General features: G+C 46.3%; 1 protein-coding gene across 5 annotated transcripts in view; it reads left to right on the forward strand.

Annotated features, from left to right (window-relative positions):
• The window catches only part of MCPH1 (microcephalin 1), a 1,335,298-nt gene that overhangs the window by 146,923 nt on the left and 1,170,454 nt on the right, over nt 1-17,921 (forward strand). The gene's annotated exons all lie outside the window — the stretch shown is intronic.

A 17,921-nucleotide genomic window follows, 5' to 3' on the forward strand; every position in this document is an offset into this window, starting at 1 on the left:
TTTGTGTTTTTTTTTGGGGGGGATATGAAATTATGTTTTATTTATCATGTGTGAGCCAAATGTATGGTGAGATAGTAAAAGAACGATGTTCCTTACATTTTGTTTTGGCAACCAACTGCAATACATTTTATGGCAACGAAGCATATAATATGTAGTAGAAAAGAAGCATTTCAAATGCTCGCCACCACCACATCCCCACTTCCTGTTGCAGGTTTACATGAGTATTCACGCCAGAATCAAGGTTCTGCCAGTAGCTGTTTGCATTAATAGTTTTACTGCGAAACGCCTCTTTGACCTTTTAACGATTACAAGCAAAAGCGTTGTGATATGTGGTAAAAAATGTGCCATTTTAAATTGTTTTGCCAGTCAATACCACGTCTCTCAACTTGTAAAATTCACTATGTTTACATGTCTGTGGCCCACAATGCAATGTTAGTTGACCTGCCTTGAGAATAATGAAGCTGCAAATCCCAAGAAGGGTTTTAGATGGAAAGGCCCTAAATTAGTTCTGTCATGTATGTGCTCACTGCTTTCCTAGGTAGAACGATATACAAGCTCCTGCTAAAATCTAACGTGGTTCCCCCTAGTTCTAGTACTCCACCTATTTCAGCTGGATTTCATTTAAGAATGTTTATAATATCTATTTTTGCCAAGACAGTTAACGTGTTTGTTTTTTAATTCTATGTCCGGACCGGAGGCGAGGATACTGCTCATCTTTCTCCAATTTATTAACAGCAGCTATTTAAAGTAAACAGAACAAGCATTTGCAATGCAATAGGTCTCGCAATTACACGAGTTAAAGCTATTGGCATTGTAAATGACAATGCCAATAGGCATTGTTATTTGCAATGTCAATAGCTCAAACTCGCGTAAATGCGAGACCTAATGCATTGCAAATGCTTGTTTTTCTAAGTTGTCAAAAATAGTCAGGATAAATGCAGAACAGCGCACGGAAGAGGACAGGTTTCCCGCCTCCGTGCCCCGCTGCACTCCTTAAGCATAACTCACGAGGGGTACACAAAGGGCATAGACAATGAGGGCCGTGGGGAGCCTGCTTATACCTCGCTGGGGTGGTGATGAGAAAAGCAAACCCATTCTTTTTATTGAGCCAGCCCCACCCTCCTTGCCTCCCCTCATGCACACTCCCTTCCGAGGGGGGTCTGTGCCGTACAAAGAGTCTTCCCTAAACCCTGTGCCCAGGTGCACCTCTGAGCCGCGCGAGCAGGGGGTCCGAGTGTGTGTGGGGCTCAGCCTCACCCGGTGCACCCACTGACACACTGGTAGGTGTACAAATGCCGCATGCTGGTTACAGCGCAGGGGGTTAATGTTCCTAGCACACCCCGCTCCCCAGTCTTCTGTCCTGTATTATCAGCCCGTCTTACGCTAGCCTCGCGCCTCCTCCTCACGCGAGTAAACATTTGGCTAAAGGCCTCAGCTCAACCTGAATGGCGGGGGTGGCCTTGTGAAGTGCCTCGCGCGCCCCCCGATCGCTGATGGTTTTGAAGTACACAGCTGATAACAAGCCTGTGACCCCGGCGGCGGCCGGGCCGCTAGAATTACAGGGTAACCAGGCGAAAGCTGGCTGCAATACACATATATCATAGATGTTGGGAATCTTTGAGCCGCTGACTATCTGTCAGGTCTTGCGAATTCGTACTGCCAATACAGGTCTAGGTGGGATTTCGTGGTGATGAAGGGCGGGTAGATGTGCCCAGGTGTCACTTCTTCTGCTTTTCGTTCGATTAATGTATTTAAACACTATTGGGCTTGGATCGACAATTGAGATCTTAGTAGCCCAAACCCTGGAAGACTAACTGAAGCTTATTACACCTTCAAGCAGACAGTTAACTTTGAGCCCTTCCTTGAGTTTATAACAAAATCTAGGGACAGAGCATTGTACTTCCAATTCAGACTCGAGACCCTCCCTACTCGCGAATTTACCAGCAAATGGAAGCCTCCCTACCAGACCCCTGCTACTTGCCCGATATGCCCTGAAAAGGTCGAAAGTATAGCGCACATTATGTTTGAATGCCCAGTGTATAGTAATCCAAGAAAACGATGGTTAGCCCCCGCCTGTCGTCTTCTAGGCATTTCGAACTATCGAGTTGCCTTACGTATTTTGCGTTCTGACACAAGTTTGGTCCTAGTCTGTGCTGTGGCAAAATTTCTGGGCTGGTCCTGGATTATCAGAAACAAACTTAATAACTGCACTAGTTGATATAATGAATTGTCCTTTTTATATGTCTTTTTAAACTACAGTTTTAAACCACAGTTTTAAATCAGTATTTTTAATATGTTTTTAAACCAGTCATTAAGCCATCATCAGGAATTTGCTGTAAAATTGTTCCCTAAATGAACTCTTATTTTTGTCATGCTTTTCTTGTATATGCTTTTATGATAATTTTTATCGAAATAAAGCTTTTTGACTTGACTTGTATTTAAACACCCCTTGCAACCAACAGGCACTTTCAATGAGATTCATCTCGGGCAGCGCTGCGAGGTCATATTAGTGCAATGCAACGCTGCACAGATCTCTGTAACATAACATTCTAGTCACCTACTCTGTCATGGGGTATAAATCAACATCAGGGCTTTCTATCTTTTAAAATCTGCGCGCCAAGCACCCCTCCCTGCCCCCGGCCCGTTCCCTACAGAAACACCTGGACTCAGAGCTGATGACGCACATCCCATGCACGCGACCGGCCAGGGTGCACAGAGAAGCGCGTGGCGCCACGTGAAGTGCTTTGCATAATGGTACAGTTACAAACAAGACCCGCGTCTACTCTCAATCGGTGCCCGCCCTTTGCATATTAGCCTCGAGAGACAGATGTTTTTCCAAGAGACAATATGAAAATTACCCTCTGAAGAACATCCCGGCGGCCGGTGGGCCTCGGGTCCCAGTGACGAAGCCTGCAAATCCAAGTTACAATAAAAGCATGTTGACTTTTGGGTACTCTTGTGTAGCCAGAGGAAAAAGTGAACTTTAAAGCTGTTCATCGTATGATGAACTAGCCGGGCATACTCCAGAAGGAAGGGCACGTGAGGGAAGAGAAAAGGGGCAATTTTGCAAGGCTAATGTCTGGTAGGACAGGACCGGTGACAGCCTGACAAAAACAGATATGCTTTGAAGTCACTGCAATCCTCTTTATATCAGGCCTTGACGCTTCCATATGGAGGGTGCATGTCAATTGCCTCTGATCCAGTTCACATCCCAGCCAGTGGCGTAGCTAGATCTTTTGGTGCCCATGGTGGTCCCTGCGTTTGCTGTCCCGCGACGGCAGTAGGTAAGAGCGGGGTAGTAATTTCTGGGTTTAATATGCCTGTTCAAAATATTGTAACGTTGAGATATTTTGGTACCCAATTGATGATATATGGAGAAAAAAAAGTGATGTCATTACGACGTGTGCTCTGCACTGAAGTGTGTCTTTCAGAAGGAGACCGCACAAGTACCGTTTTGCGCAGCTCTTAGTTTCAAAATCCTATCCTTTATACTGAATGAAATAAAAAAAAAAATACATTGCAATGTGAGACTCCAAAAGCCCTGTTCCTGTACGGTTATCATTTGTGGAAAAGCAGCTCGACCGTGCATATATCAAAAGTGTCTGGGTTGCAAAGACATGCGTTTTTGTGTATTTTCAAAGCACTGCCTATTTGGGTTTACCCTGTCGTGTCTGCAGAAGGGAAGCAGCTTGATTATCATTTTGACATGAAAGAGTGAAGATGGACAAAGTAAACGATTGTGACGAAGAGACGTGGGGCAGAGCAGAAAGCAAGCGCCAATCCGCTATGAGTGGTGTAATCAGGTCTTCGGACACTCGTGCACGGGGCAGTCAGTACCTGAAGTTCTGCCCACGTATACAAGTTGGGGGCAAATGACGTGGGAAATGGGTAAAAAAACACAAGACACGCCCGCCGCTGGAAAAAAACATGAAGCTGACGAGGAGGGAGTGGGAGGGGCTTTCACTGAAAGTGACACGGCAGTGAAAGGAAAACAAACAAGCCCGGCGGAGCGTGGCGTGAGCGCTTGGCAGGGCAATTTAAAACGACCCATTGCTCATTGAAGGTGGGAACAGGCTATGCGTGCAGCCAGAGAAAATAAACAAACGAGAGGGGAGGGGGGAATGCCAGCAACAGAGGAGCCCGCGAAAGTGAAAGTGATCACGATCGCTACGAAGGAAAGACACATGGCGCTGCGCGCGTGCACGTTCACGTGCACTGTAGCTTTAGGCCACGGCAGCACTTTGAAAAGCCCAGATATAAAATGTCTCTTAGAGCCTTTGGCTCACGAGACCTAAAAAACTACTATTCTCATGAACCCTTGGGAATATCACAACATCATAGAGTCCAACATATAGAGTGTCCGCTGTAGCTCCACCAATCCGGATAACCTAGCCTGTCCATAGTCCTTCATCCCTGGTTATTCCTCCTCTTTCTTCGCTGCTCGCAGCCAAGATAAGTGCCCTCTCTCTTTTCTCTCAGAATTGATTGTGGCCATAACATTCCTTAGCCTGCTGTTGCTAGGCTATTTGCTGATTCATTGATAATATTGTTGTGATTCATTTAGGTTAATTTCACTGCTCTGTTGCAAGTGCGTTTGTTTCTTGCGAAGATTTGTTTCTCTGAGCGAGCACGTTAGATTTCATGTGCGTATGTATTTTGCCTTGTTTTTGTGTGAGAAAGCCTATCTCACTTCTTCCCTACTGGGCGCACGCCACTCGGGTCGACCCGTGACTGATCACGGGAGCGTCTTCCACTCCTTCACCGCTGTTATTTCTGTCACAGGCTCGGCGGTGCAGTCCTCCAGCCTACAGAGGGCACTCGAGTCGCATTTTCGACCAGCGGCGGGTTCCACATTCCACGCTTGACAGAAATCGGGGGGGCCTTGTACTGCTAGGGAATGACGCCCACGGTTTCTGTGGGTCTGTAAAATGCGTGAGCGTTGCTCTTTTCCTTGCTCTCTTCACAGCTTTCTAATTACGCCTTCTAGGTTGGTATTGCAATAGGCCAATAACGCTCCTCAGGCGAGGAGTCTGTATGCTATTCTCTGTGTCTGTGGGACCATTCCCAGCACTCATTGCTGCAGGGTCACGGGCGTGAGCCCCTTTAGTGCATTGCACCAATTCAATTGGCTGACACCCAGCCACACATATTTGGGCTCACCAGTCCCTAGACTGTTAATTAGTTGGGTAACACCTGCCCTCCTTCTCCAACCTGCCCCCTTTTTTGAGTGGGTTCACACCTCAAACAGATTACTACTTACCTGATTTGGTTGGTCCCTCTGGGATTACTTACACCTATTATGGAATATTACACTGAGGACCTTGGGGAGAAGGACCCCCCTTACTGCCTTACAATGGGATGACAATTTCTATGATGCTGTGGACGCATCGATCCACAGGGCAGTCTCAGAGGCCATGGCACCGCTGGAAAAATGCCTCTCCTGCCAAATTGCGCAGGCATGTGAAAAATTGTCTCGGGCTGTGCCGGGCCAGCTGGCAGGTTTGTCAATACCTTCACTCCATTGGACTAGGCACAGTTCTCCATAAAAAAGGTATTTCATCCTCGTATTTTCAGGGGGGCTGGCCGAGGTAGGGGCCGCTCGTCCGGGCGACCCAATCATTACACTCCAAGACAAGGCTCCCACCAAGGCCAATATCAAGATCAGACCAGATTTGGCAACTTTTATCCCACCAGAGGGAGACATGGCAAGCACAGAGGCGGCCTCCAACACTGCCGGTGAGTGTCATAACTTCTTCCTTAATAAGGGTAGGAGGCCGTCTGGGGCATTTTTCCAGGCTTGGACTTTCATCACAGGAGACGCCTGGTTCCTTCAAACTATTAAAGGATTCTGAATACAATTTTACGGGAACCCCTCACAACCTGTTCCCCCTTGACTCATCACCTTTTCCACGGAAGATGTCGTTTTGATGGATCTGGAGGTGCAGTGCACTCCTGGGCAAAGAGGCGATCGCCCGAACCCTTCCTCACCCCAGAGGTTTTATCAGCAACCTCTTCTTGGTGGACAAGGCGGGCAACGCCCAGTGATCAACCTTGGAGTTCAACGAGTGGCTTGTATATCGCCACTTCAATATGGAGGGAATTCACCTCCTCCGAGACTTACTACGCCCATGAGATCGGATGGCACGCCTGGATCTCAAGGACGCCTACCTCTCGATTCCTATTTTTCCCCGAACAGGTGGTTCTTTCAATTTCGTTGGGGGAACCAGACCTACGAGTTCACCACCTTGCCCATCCTCCGCGCCATGGTGCTTCACGAATGTCCTCAGACTGGTGGTTGAACGCCTTCGGATGTTGGGCATCCGGCTCATTGTATCCCTCGACGACATCCTGTTGATGGCTCAACGCCCCCAAACTCTCTCCCAGCAGCTGCAGACTGCGGTCAACCTACTGCAGGGCTTGTGGTTTGTGATCAACAAAACCAAATCCACCCTGGTTCCCTCCCAGAAGGTTATTTTTCTCAATCGACTCCATTGAAGCTACTCTCAGCCTCCCATCCAGGAAGGTGACAAAGATCCGCCATGAGATTAGGCGGGCTCTAACGAAACCGCGCATCTCTCCGGCAGGTAGCCCGCATTGTGGGACTCCTGCCCTCGTCAATCCAAGCGATATTCCCAGGGCCCTTGCACTACCGGGCCCTTCAGGGCCTGAAAGCTGCGCACCAACGCAGAGGTCTGTTGTATTCCCAACAGGTCTCGCTATCTCAGGAGGCCACATTTTCCCCCTAAGCAGAGCTCCATTCCTGTGTCAGGGCATATGGGTTTACCCTGTTGTTCATCAATTACAGGTCGAAGGGGTGTCAAGATCAAATGATCATCTGAGGTAGAGCCTGGATCCAAGACCTCATAATGTTTTTCAGTTACCACTCCTCTCTTGATGGTGCTCAAAAACCTTCCAGCATCAAACAATAATCAGGCTGAGGATGACACTGAACTAAAAAATAACGTTGTACCCTGGGTGGTCAAATCATTGGAACCGTACAGCTGTGAAATGCTTTACAATAACATAATCATTGTGCAGCAAGTAAGGTGGGTAGGCCTAAAGTTGTGGTAATTAATTTTAGGGATGCAAAGATGGTAGGTTCTCTATTGAACAGGTTATCTTATGTTTGATCATCTTACAGTTGTATTAAGGCTGTGGCTCTAGGATACTCTTATAGGCCAGCTAATATAGCGCCTTCTAGACCTACCACCCATTTTGCTTCCATGTGCAGACCATTTCTAATTCCGACGGACAATTGTCTCACACCCCTCGAGCAGGTAGATTTACTGATGGGTCCGATGCTGCCATTTGATACTACCCCACAGATGAGTCAAACCCTGAGCCAAGATCCAAACCTGATTTTGGTGGGTGGATATACCCTGGTAAGGTGTGTCTGGATCTAGGCCCCAAGAGCATATATGCCGATTCCTTAACTTAGAATTACCCCTAGGCGTCAGACTGGATCCGGAAAGTTTTCATCCGCAGTACCCCTGCGCATCGGAAGGTGGCGTCGTGCAGCTCCGCGTGCATCGTAGGCTTCATGATCGCTGGGATACGGTTGTGGCAGCTACTTAGATGCTGCCCTCGTGCGCTGACGTCAGTTCTTTCTTTTTCTACGCCAGAAAGCGCAGATCCAGGGAGAGCGGTACCAGCAGTCAATTTTTGACTGAGTTTTTTGGGACTTTTGTCTCTGTTCTTTTGAGTCTTTGACTCCTGGTGTATAGGGATACCCGGTTTCAAGTCTTGCGATGCTTATCCCCACACAATGTCGGTGACGGACCCGCACCGCAAGTGTCTCTACTGCCTGGGGCGCGACCACAACCCTGCGTCGTGCCCCGACTGCCGGGCCATGGCTCTGAAAACTTTGTGGGAGCAGTCCCAAAAGTTGCTTGAGGCCTGGGAGTCGCGGAGCCCGTCTTGCGACATGACTGAGGGTGCGGGTGGTGCCACACCCACGGCTCCGGCGGACCTTCGCTGTTGCCGACTGCCTACCCGCCCTTCCCGGGTCCGTCGGCGACTCCGGCCCAGCTGCAGGAATTTCTGTCAGCCATGGCCCGCCTCTATGGCCCGTCGGGCCCTGCCAGCGCGCCTTCGGGCCTCGGGGGTCTGTCTGGGGGTCCTCGCCCCTCTTCGTCGCCGGCTCCGGCGTCGTGGACGGTCTCTGCGTAGTGAGACCCCCATGGATCCATGCCTGGATCCCGGCCGATCTCGGTTGGCCTGGTACGACCTCCATCGACGTCTAAGGCACCGCCGCCGGCGTCGGCCGTGTCTCCGGCCGATGCCGTCCCTGGCTTCCACCCCAACATGGAGCCGGTGCCGGACCGGTGTCAGTCGACGCCGATGGGGAATTGTTATCCCTTTCTCCATCCTCCTCCTCCTTTTCCACTTGCCCAGCAGGTTACGGAGGATGGTGAGGGGTCTGAAGACCCTCCTGCAGCCCAATGCGAGTTAGACCCAGACTGGGTAGAGGATTTGGAGGACGCAGGTGGACTGGCTTTTTCTCCAGAACCTGGCACACTGTCTCCTTCTACCATGACTACTGAGGAGGGTGGCACTTAATGAATGGTGTTGTGTAGGGTAGCCGAGGCTCTCCACCTCGAGCTCTCTACAGTGGCCATCAGGACTAACCTCTTGACAGAAGTGCTTCGGCCGGCGGCTTCCTCTGCGGAGCCACTGCTGCCCTTCAATGACGCACTTTCAGACGTTCTTTTGGGCACCTGGTCCAGGCCCAACACAGGGACTCCTGTGGATAGGAACGTGGCCCGACGCCATCGCTCAGCTCTGGGCGATCCCATTTTCCTTGGTTGTCCAAGCCTCTGCATCCCACCTTGCCGCCAAGACATGGAACACCCTCTCCATCCATTTGCGTTAGACCCAAGACCTGCTAACCTTGAGGAGACTTCTCAAAACCTGGCTGTTCGATCAGTAGCTGCGACATCCCCCACCCCCCTCCAGCGTCTTGAGACCCTCACGGGTGAGTAGCGTGCTTTACAAATGATTGATTGACTGACTCTAGGGTGTCTCCCGTTTCATAAGTGCCTGGGTTTCACTGTCTATTTCGGCAAACACAACTTCTGGAATCTTGTGATGTGTTTTAGAGGATATATAGGAGCTTCGGGAGTGTTACTATCTTGTACATGGCTGCCCTTCCCAATAGCGTCCACGGCAGTGTATGCCACCTTTGGATATCCCCATGGAAGTCTGTAATGATCCTCCGAATATTATGTGCCAGATTAGTTTCCACATTAAAGGTCACATAAATATCCAGATATTTAAATCCCTGTCTCAATTTGCAATTGTCAAGGACAATCTTATTTCGCGAAGTGGCCACCTGCAGGTTATAAGCTAGACTTGTCCCAGTTGATACAATATCCCACATGTGCCCCATAGCTGTTGAATATCTGGAACATAACAGGGAGTGTCACAGTCGGTCTGGATGTGTAAAGAAGAATATCATCAGCATATAACAATATACGTTCATTGCTGTATTCCTCCTCCCTTTCTATTAACCCACTATGCCTGCATGCATCCTGATTATGGAAGCTAGGGGTTCCAGCAGAAGGAAAAATAAGAGGGGTGATAAAGGCCAGCCCTGCCCCCATGCCTCTCTCAATGGGGAAACTCTGTAGATAGTTTGAAATTCACTCTAACTCGGGCAACCGGGTTCTTATACAATGGGTCTATCCAGGAGATACATTTGAGACCAAACCAAAACTTAACCAAGTCCTGTCTCAGAAAGGGCCAACGGACTGCATCAATTGCCTTCTCAGCATCTAATGCAAGGATTATATTGGGATCTTCCCTATTTTGGACCACCTCAAGCTAGTTATAAAGGTAGCAGAGATTAAATTGATCTTTTGGCCATAAAGCCTTATTTGTCTAGGTGTATTCAGTTTCTTATTACTGGTAGAAACCTGTTGGCTAGTATGGTAGCTAGGCATTTCGTCTCGATATTGAGGAGAGAAATCGGACAATAGGAACTACAGTGTCTCAGGCCTTCCTGTCTTGTGTATCACTGCAATAGTGGCGCTGCAGAGATCTAATGGGAGGGCTCCAACTTCCTAAGCCTCACAGAACATCTAAAGCAAGTACGGGCCCAAAAGCTCTGTGTTCTTTTTAAAGAGTTCAGTCGCTATGCCATTAGGGCCCTGGGTTTTTCCCTTCTTTAGCTTGCTATTAGATGAATAATATTGATTGGAATGACTTGATTAGGTATTTTCAAATCTCTACCGTATTAGACAGAAGGATTTTTTAAACTTTTTTTGATCACCTAATTTTCATTATATTTGTTTGTTGCATGAGACCAGGGAAATTCTCATTATTAACTTTTTATCATAATCATTTTAACTCTTGTAATTCAAACATAGTAACTTCCCTTGACAAGACCCTTAGCAAGGTATTGAATGAGCTGAATAGGGATTTTATGGTAATATGGGGTGTAGATTTTAATTGTAGGCTATGTCCAATTTCCAGAAGCTCTGTTTGTGGTGTGTTGGGATGTGACATTGAGGATTGTTCCTATTTTGAGCACAATCTGTGTGGTGATGTACTGAATTCCATTGTTGGACAGTGGGCGTACTGAATTCCATTGTTGCACAGTGGGTTATTACTATTGGTAAATCTATATCTACCACTGGCAATAAGGCCACAAGCAAAATATAGGGCTCAGTGCAGGTCTTAAAAAATGATTCCAATGCTCAACCTTTGGTAGCTTGGCTGCAAGCAGACAGGCTTCACATCAAAGATGGGTATGTAAAGCATTTAAAAACACCAATTCAGTAAATAATTAAACCCAACACACAATAAATACAAATAGGAAATATTTTTATCTTTAAAATTACACCAAAACTAAAACATTCCAATGTAGAGTACTGGAGATATTCATTTTGAAAGATTTAGCACTATATAGCACATAGAAGCATATAGCGCCTATTGGGACATCTGGTCCCGCTAGACCGGGACAAAGTCAAAGTTTTTACCTTCTGACATAAAAACGTTTCTGGAGCTTTCCTTTCCGGGGTCCCTTGAAGCTCTCAGCCGGTCCGGGTTTGGTGAGGGTTCTCCGGCTTGCCTTGCGATGAGCTCCTGATCAAATTTTTGGAAGTCAGACCTCCGGAGCTATCCAGCGGGACGAACCAGGGATTCAGGCCGGGTTGCGATTGAAGGGGGGGGGGGGGGCGGATGAATCTTGCGGTTGGACTTAGATACTTTTACGGAGCTTTGTCTTGCAGGGTCCTTTGATGCTCTTTATCAGGCAGGATTCGGTGAGGGTTCGCCTGCTTGGGTTTCAGCTTACTCCCATTCAAACTCTAGAAGTTGGACCTCTGGAGCTTTTCAACGGGACGAACTTGGTCAGCAGACCGGCTCGAGGTCGAATGTCGCTGGCTGGCCTGGTCAAGTTGATCCACTTATGGAGCTTTTTTCAAAGCTGCTCCAAACTTCTCCAAACTTCTTCCTAAAGTTCCCCTTAGTGTCCCAAAGTGTCCAAAACTTACTCCAATGGTCTGGAAGCTCCAAGATGGTCCTTGAAAGTTTCGGATTTCAGTTCCTACAATCCATTTGGACAAAGCCCTAGCAAATCCACTGGTAGTACTCCAGGCTGGGGATACTTGGTTGTGATGTTCCAGGTGAGCTCTGTTAACCTGTAGCTTGCAGGGAGTCCACTCTTTAGTCCTTTTGAAGACAGGTAGTCAACAGGGCTGTAGTTCTAGATTGTGCAGCAGGTGCAGTCTTCAGGGTGCAGGGCCTGGTTTGTGCAAATGAAACTACTCCGCACGGACCCTTCTTCCTTGATACTGAGAAGAAGGGTCACCTCTGCGGAGGTCTGACTTCCTTCCACAAGTTGGACCGGGAGCTCTTCGCAAGGCAAGCCGACGAACCCTGACCGAATCCGAATGAGCTGAGAGCTTTGAGTGGCCTCAGGAAGAAAAGCTCCTGAGAAGTTTTTAAGTCACAAGGGTAAAACTTTGGCGAAGACCTACCGCGAGGGGTAGCCGCATAGGGCTCCATTGTGGTTGGCCTGAAACTTTGACTTTGTCCTGGTCTAGCGCAGCCATGTGTCCCAATAGGTGCTATAGGTTTCTATGTGCTATATAGTGCTAAATCTTAAAAAGTTCATATTTACGGTTCCCTACATTATTTTTTTTCATTTTGGTGTCATGTTAAAGAAAAATATTTCCTATTTTTAGATCTCGCCTAGGCAGCGCTTGCGCTGTCTCTTCGAGACATGCTTTATTCAGGATATGGGCAAAAAGCTCCTCCCAATTTCCGCCCATCTTTTTAATTGGCTCCTGTCCTTTGTAAATGGTGGCTTTTCATTGGTCAGTAGGCTTAGTAGTCCCTTGTCTCGTCTTGTAACCTCCTAGGTTTTAATTACAGCCTCAAGGTACTGCTTCAGACAGTACACACACTTGGTCCTAAGGTATGCTGGCAGTGGTTACTTCACTCAATAGAACAAATCACATTTATATGAGACTGTCTGTAAATTTGCCTTCATCAGCTCCACACAGGCACACAGAGTACAACCTAATCCGAAATGAATGTAATAATTATTTTGTCGTAAATTCAAAGCTACTAATTGTATATATGGACATAGCTATTTGAATGTACTCTTCGTACTGTCTTGCATGCAATGCATTATGGGTAGGGTGGATTTACCATATCTTCTTCAGGGTGCAGTACCATATATGATTAAAAGAGGTCCCCTTTTGTCCACATATGGTACTGAACCCTGAAACATGGCTAGGTAAAAAACATTGCTATTTATAATCCCAAATAACTCCAACAATGTAGACAATCTGTGCTAATGCTTTGCTCACTAGGGACCTCTAGGAGCAGCTTACGGTACTTCGCCGAGACATGCAGTGCTGGTGCCTTGCTCACTAGGGACCTCTAGGGGCAGGTGCGGTACTGCACTGAGACATGCAGTACTGGTGCCTTGCTACTAGGGACCTTTAGGTGCAGATTGCGTTACTGCACCTAGACATGCAGTGCTGGTGCCTTGCTCACTAGGGACCTCTAGGAGCAGCTTGTGGTACTGCACTGAGACATACAATGCTGGGTCCTGGCTCGCTACTCAAGCATTTGCAATGCACTAGGTCTCACATTACTGAAAGTATGAGCTATTGGCGTTGCATTATTATTTGCAATGCCAATACCTCAAACTATCACTAATGCGAGACCTATTGCATTGCAAATGCTTGTTATAAATTGTTGTTGGATTTTTGTATATTGTCTTAATTATTTACTGATTTGGTGTTTTTAAATGCTTTACATACTAGTCTTTGAAGTTAAGCCTGTCTACTCGCAGCCAAGCTACCAAGGGTTGAGCATGGAAATAATTATCTAAGACCTGTACTGAGCCCTATATTGTGTTGGTGGCCTTATTGCCCGTGGTAGAAATATATTTACCACTACTAATGGCCCACTTTTCAACATTCTGGTGGCAGCAGTAGGATTTGCAATGAGAAAAATGACTTGGGACATTTTTTCAACACCAGCGCTTATTAAAACATCTTTTATAAGGTCCCTGCTTATATCAGGACTCCCCACCCTTGGAACACCTAGGGGAGACTTTACTTGAATATGTAAAAATATTGCAGATCCTCACTTCACAGTTCTCCTAGTACACAAGTCGCTTTTGGGAAGCACTTTACCACAATGTTGGAGTGAAATGTGCAATTTCACTTATGCCAGAGCATATAAAACTCATTTTATAAGGGTCCTCCTTATAAATACCGAACCACCCACCCCTCAGACACTTAGGGGAGACCCTGTTCTACCTAATATACCCAAATATTGTAGTTTAACAATTTTTAAGTGCCCAAGCACCAAAGTCGAGTTTGGGCACAATTTGCATCTTAAAAGCAATCCTGCAACCCAGGGCTGCTTTTAAACTGACCCCAGGCTTCAGCAGTGCACAGATGCAAGTGCAGAAAGGGCTGGTTGCCTCTAAACTGCCATACCCTATTATATACTAGGACTTAAAGGTAGTTTTGATCCCTTTTCCTATTATGTACTAGGGCCTTATAGGTGAGTTCATGCCAATCATAGGGGTACCCTAACCCATAGTGTAAACCTAGTGTATGTAGGTGTTTTCACAGTATTTCAAGTGTCCTTTCGTCATAGCACTGTCCCTGTGCCTGGTTAGGCAGAGCCAAGGGTCAGTCGGAGTCCGCTACCACCAGTACCAGTCAGCAAAAAGGTTTGGGATTGCCCAGGGCACGGGATGACTTTGCAACATCCATCATGAGCAAGTACTCCCTACTTCTTGAATTAGACTTTACTGCTGCACCATTCCATACACCTATTACCTTTACTGGTAAAGGCCCAGGCAGGTTGATTGATTTGTTTTGCCCACAAGGCCATTGACGTTTCGATCTTTTGGAATTGCTTGAGTGATCACAACCCCATGGCTCTTTCCCGTGCTCTTGGTAACGTGCAGCAACAGGTTATACTTTTCATTTTACCAGTAGACGTCAGTCGAAACAAGGGTATCCTCCGTAAATGGACAACAGTGGACTCAGGGCATCTGTTAACTGAACTTGTAACCAGAAATGGGGAGCTAATGCATTTTGTCTGGATACCGAGCTAGATCCTCCACATATGTTGAGGACATTTACTGAGGTTTGTAATATCATAACTGAGCTTCTAACATCTGTAAAGATCCATGGGGAGTCTATGCTCCAGAAGTGGTTTGATAGAGAATGCTCGCAGGCAGATAGAGATCTTATTTATGCTCTTAAGTGGGTACCCAGGGAAGGGGAAGTGGTGACGCTATGTAGACGGAATTAAAAGCAGGCCATCTCAAACAGGAAGGCAGCGATAAGGCATGAATCCTGGGAACAATTGCGTGAGGCTAGCTTAAAGAAAGATGATTGCCTTTTTTGGAAAACAGTTAATGCCCCTTGCTTTGGAGATGGCCACAACACCGTCCTTGATGCAACCATCTCGTCACATAAATAGGTTGAACAGTTTTTCCAGGGTGTACAATAATAGTACTGAATCAGATAAACATTCTGACACTGCAGTAATAGACCCCTTAGGGAGTTATTCAGATTTAGTACCCATTACTTTAGGGTAGGTTAGATTTGCATTAAAATGGAGTGCTTGGAATAAGCTCACAGGCCCCCCACGGGGTACCAAACGATCTTTTTATGACAACGTCGATCTATGGGCACCTCTAATTGTCAGTGTGTTACGGAGTGCTGTCACCGTTGATCCACCAAAGTCGTGGTTGAATTCCATCATAATCCCCTTCTATAAAAAGGGTGTCAGAGCCGATCCAAGATGTTTTTGTCTCTTCTCCCTAATAGTTTCAGCAGCCAAAGTACTGGGTGGGGTTGTATTGGATCGGTTGGAGGCCTGGGTGGCAGAGAAATGCAACTTCTGCATCATAGGATCTTCATTGTTAGTCATAAAGTTTGAATAATTCCCTACTCCCTCCGGGGACCTTGGAACACCACCTTCAATATATATCAACAATTCAGTAAAAAAAAATTGTATCACTAAATGTAATTTTCCATATAGTCTTAGTCTAGTCTGTGGTGCATTTTCCTGCTGAATGCTGTAGGAGAATGGTTGTAAAAAGTCTAATACAACCTTTGAATGATGAACACTTTGTCATGAAACAAAGGCTGCCTGTGTACAAAACAGCACGATGAGGAAAAGCAGCCTAATAGGCTATCACAGATGAGATTAAGAAAGAAGACCTGCACTTTAAGGACCCCAAAAGGCCCCCATCCCACAATTTACTGATGTTGCAGTTTTGCCTGAGAGTGTCGGTTCTTTTTTCTGGCTCCTTCACGCAGTATCTCTGAACACCTCCGGTCTCTTTTCACCTACAAATATTTCCTTCACATTTTCAGCGCTTGTGAAAGCATTTTCCTCGATAATTTGATATCTCCACTGTTGAGTATATTGATTTTTTTTTTCCAGATTTTCTGAAAGGATTTTGTAGTTTGAATGCCTGCTCGTTTTACCAAATGGCCATCATGTGGTAGAAAAAAGGCGCACTCTGATGCTCATAAGGTATGTGTGGTGTCTTCTACCTACAAACCTCACTAAAGGATGTAACATTTGTAGTAAAATGTCAGAGTACGCTTAAAGACAGAGAGGGCATCAGACTGCGTGCTTTGATGCAGGATTTGAAGGCATCATTATGTGATTTTTGACGCTTTCTACAGAGACTCCTACAAGGAGATCACGACATGGGCATCAGCACCATTCTCATTGACGTAATTCGTCGTCAAGAACATCGATGTCGCCGTCAAGAGTTTTGGCCCCGTCTTGTTCGCCATCAAAAGAAGGGTCAACTTAAATGCGCTATCATAATCCTGATCGAGGGATTACCAACAACGCCATGGACAGTGCAGACTACGATATCACCACCATCTCATTTAAGGTTGGTGTGGAAAACCCACTGTTCGACGTCAAGATCCCATCAGTTGGTGTCAAAGACAAAAACTCATTCAACGTTAAAGAGACATTCTTCCCCAAAGACCCCGGTTCTCACAAAGAGGATCTGCACAACGTTAATTTCTCCTCACAATCCTTTTTCTCATCGGTCAAAGGCTCTGTTACCTCAAACAGAGACTGGGCTTACGCCAACGAGACCTATAATGCCAGCAGACTATTCTGTACAGGATCTATTACGTCCTTTGAATCTGTCCCTGTTCCAACAATTTCCTAGGGCCACGTCTGTCACCCATTACAAAATGGAAAGCTCCATCTCCAATTAGATCACTGCCACCACAGACACCTTCTAACAGAAAATCTATGACTCCCTCAAGGTCATGACCCGGGTAGTCTATCTCAAATTCGTCTTACAATCAAACTTCTTCACCTCAGTTTCCGACCAGGGTATCTCCAGTGGACGATATCATTATCTTTGAGGATGCCCTAGTAAGAGGTGCATCTAAGCTAAACATTACTGTGGATACACCTCAACCAGCAGTGTCTGTAATTTTGGAAACTCTACAACCAAGGTCTACACTAAGACTTCTTCTTTCTGGCCTTATGGACATTGTTGAGGAAAAGTTCCAAACCCTAGCCACGGTTAAATCGGCTACGGCCAGACTCCTAAAGAAGTAGGATTACCTAGAAATGGTAAATGAGGGTTCCTTGATTTCTAATCAGTCGATTACTGCTGCAGTTGACTATGCCAAACTTTCAGACATCTCTTTTTGTCACGGCATCTCACTAAGGCGAACCTCCTGGCAGGGACTAACATCACAGAAGCCTGACGCGCAGTTGAAGATCATGAATTTGCCATTTTCAGGTACCTCTTTATTTGGCAAGCATACTGAGTAGAATATGCTCGGAATTAAAAATAATTAAAGGCTGTCTGCCTTGAGGAACAAAGGAAATCATTCAAGCTTAGACTTTTGTTACTTCAGGGTATAAAACCCTAGGTGGCCTTATCACTACTCGCAGCAACAGCGGCAATCGCAAAGGCCATAATAAAGCAGTTATCAAAAAAGGAGATCACCCCCATCCACACCTTCTCAATCAAAGGGGGCAAAAACTTCTCACATAACTAGCAATTACTATCAAACACTGCTTTCAACGTTTTCCACTCCTGTGGGGGAGTGGTAAAATTCTTCCTGGAAGGGTGGAAAGCTATAACCTCAGACAGATGGGTATTGTATATCATACAAAATGGATATACCCTTTATTTCCAAAACATTCCACTGGCAGTTCCTCTGTTACATGTCATGATGGCTCATCTAGACAACCTATTCCAAGAGACATCTTTTCTTCTGCAGAATAGAGCAATAAAAAGTCACCTCAAATCCGGTTAACAAGGGTGTCTACTCAAGATACTATCTGGCTCTAAAGAAAAGTAATTCCAAACAATTTCAGCCTAGCCTGGACCTCAGACTCCCCAATATGTATGTCAAAAAACAAAAGTTCAGGATACT

The sequence above is a fragment of the Triturus cristatus genome, chromosome 6 (genome assembly GCF_964204655.1).
Source record: "Triturus cristatus chromosome 6, aTriCri1.1, whole genome shotgun sequence".
In the NCBI taxonomy this organism is placed as follows: Eukaryota; Metazoa; Chordata; class Amphibia; order Caudata; family Salamandridae; genus Triturus; species Triturus cristatus.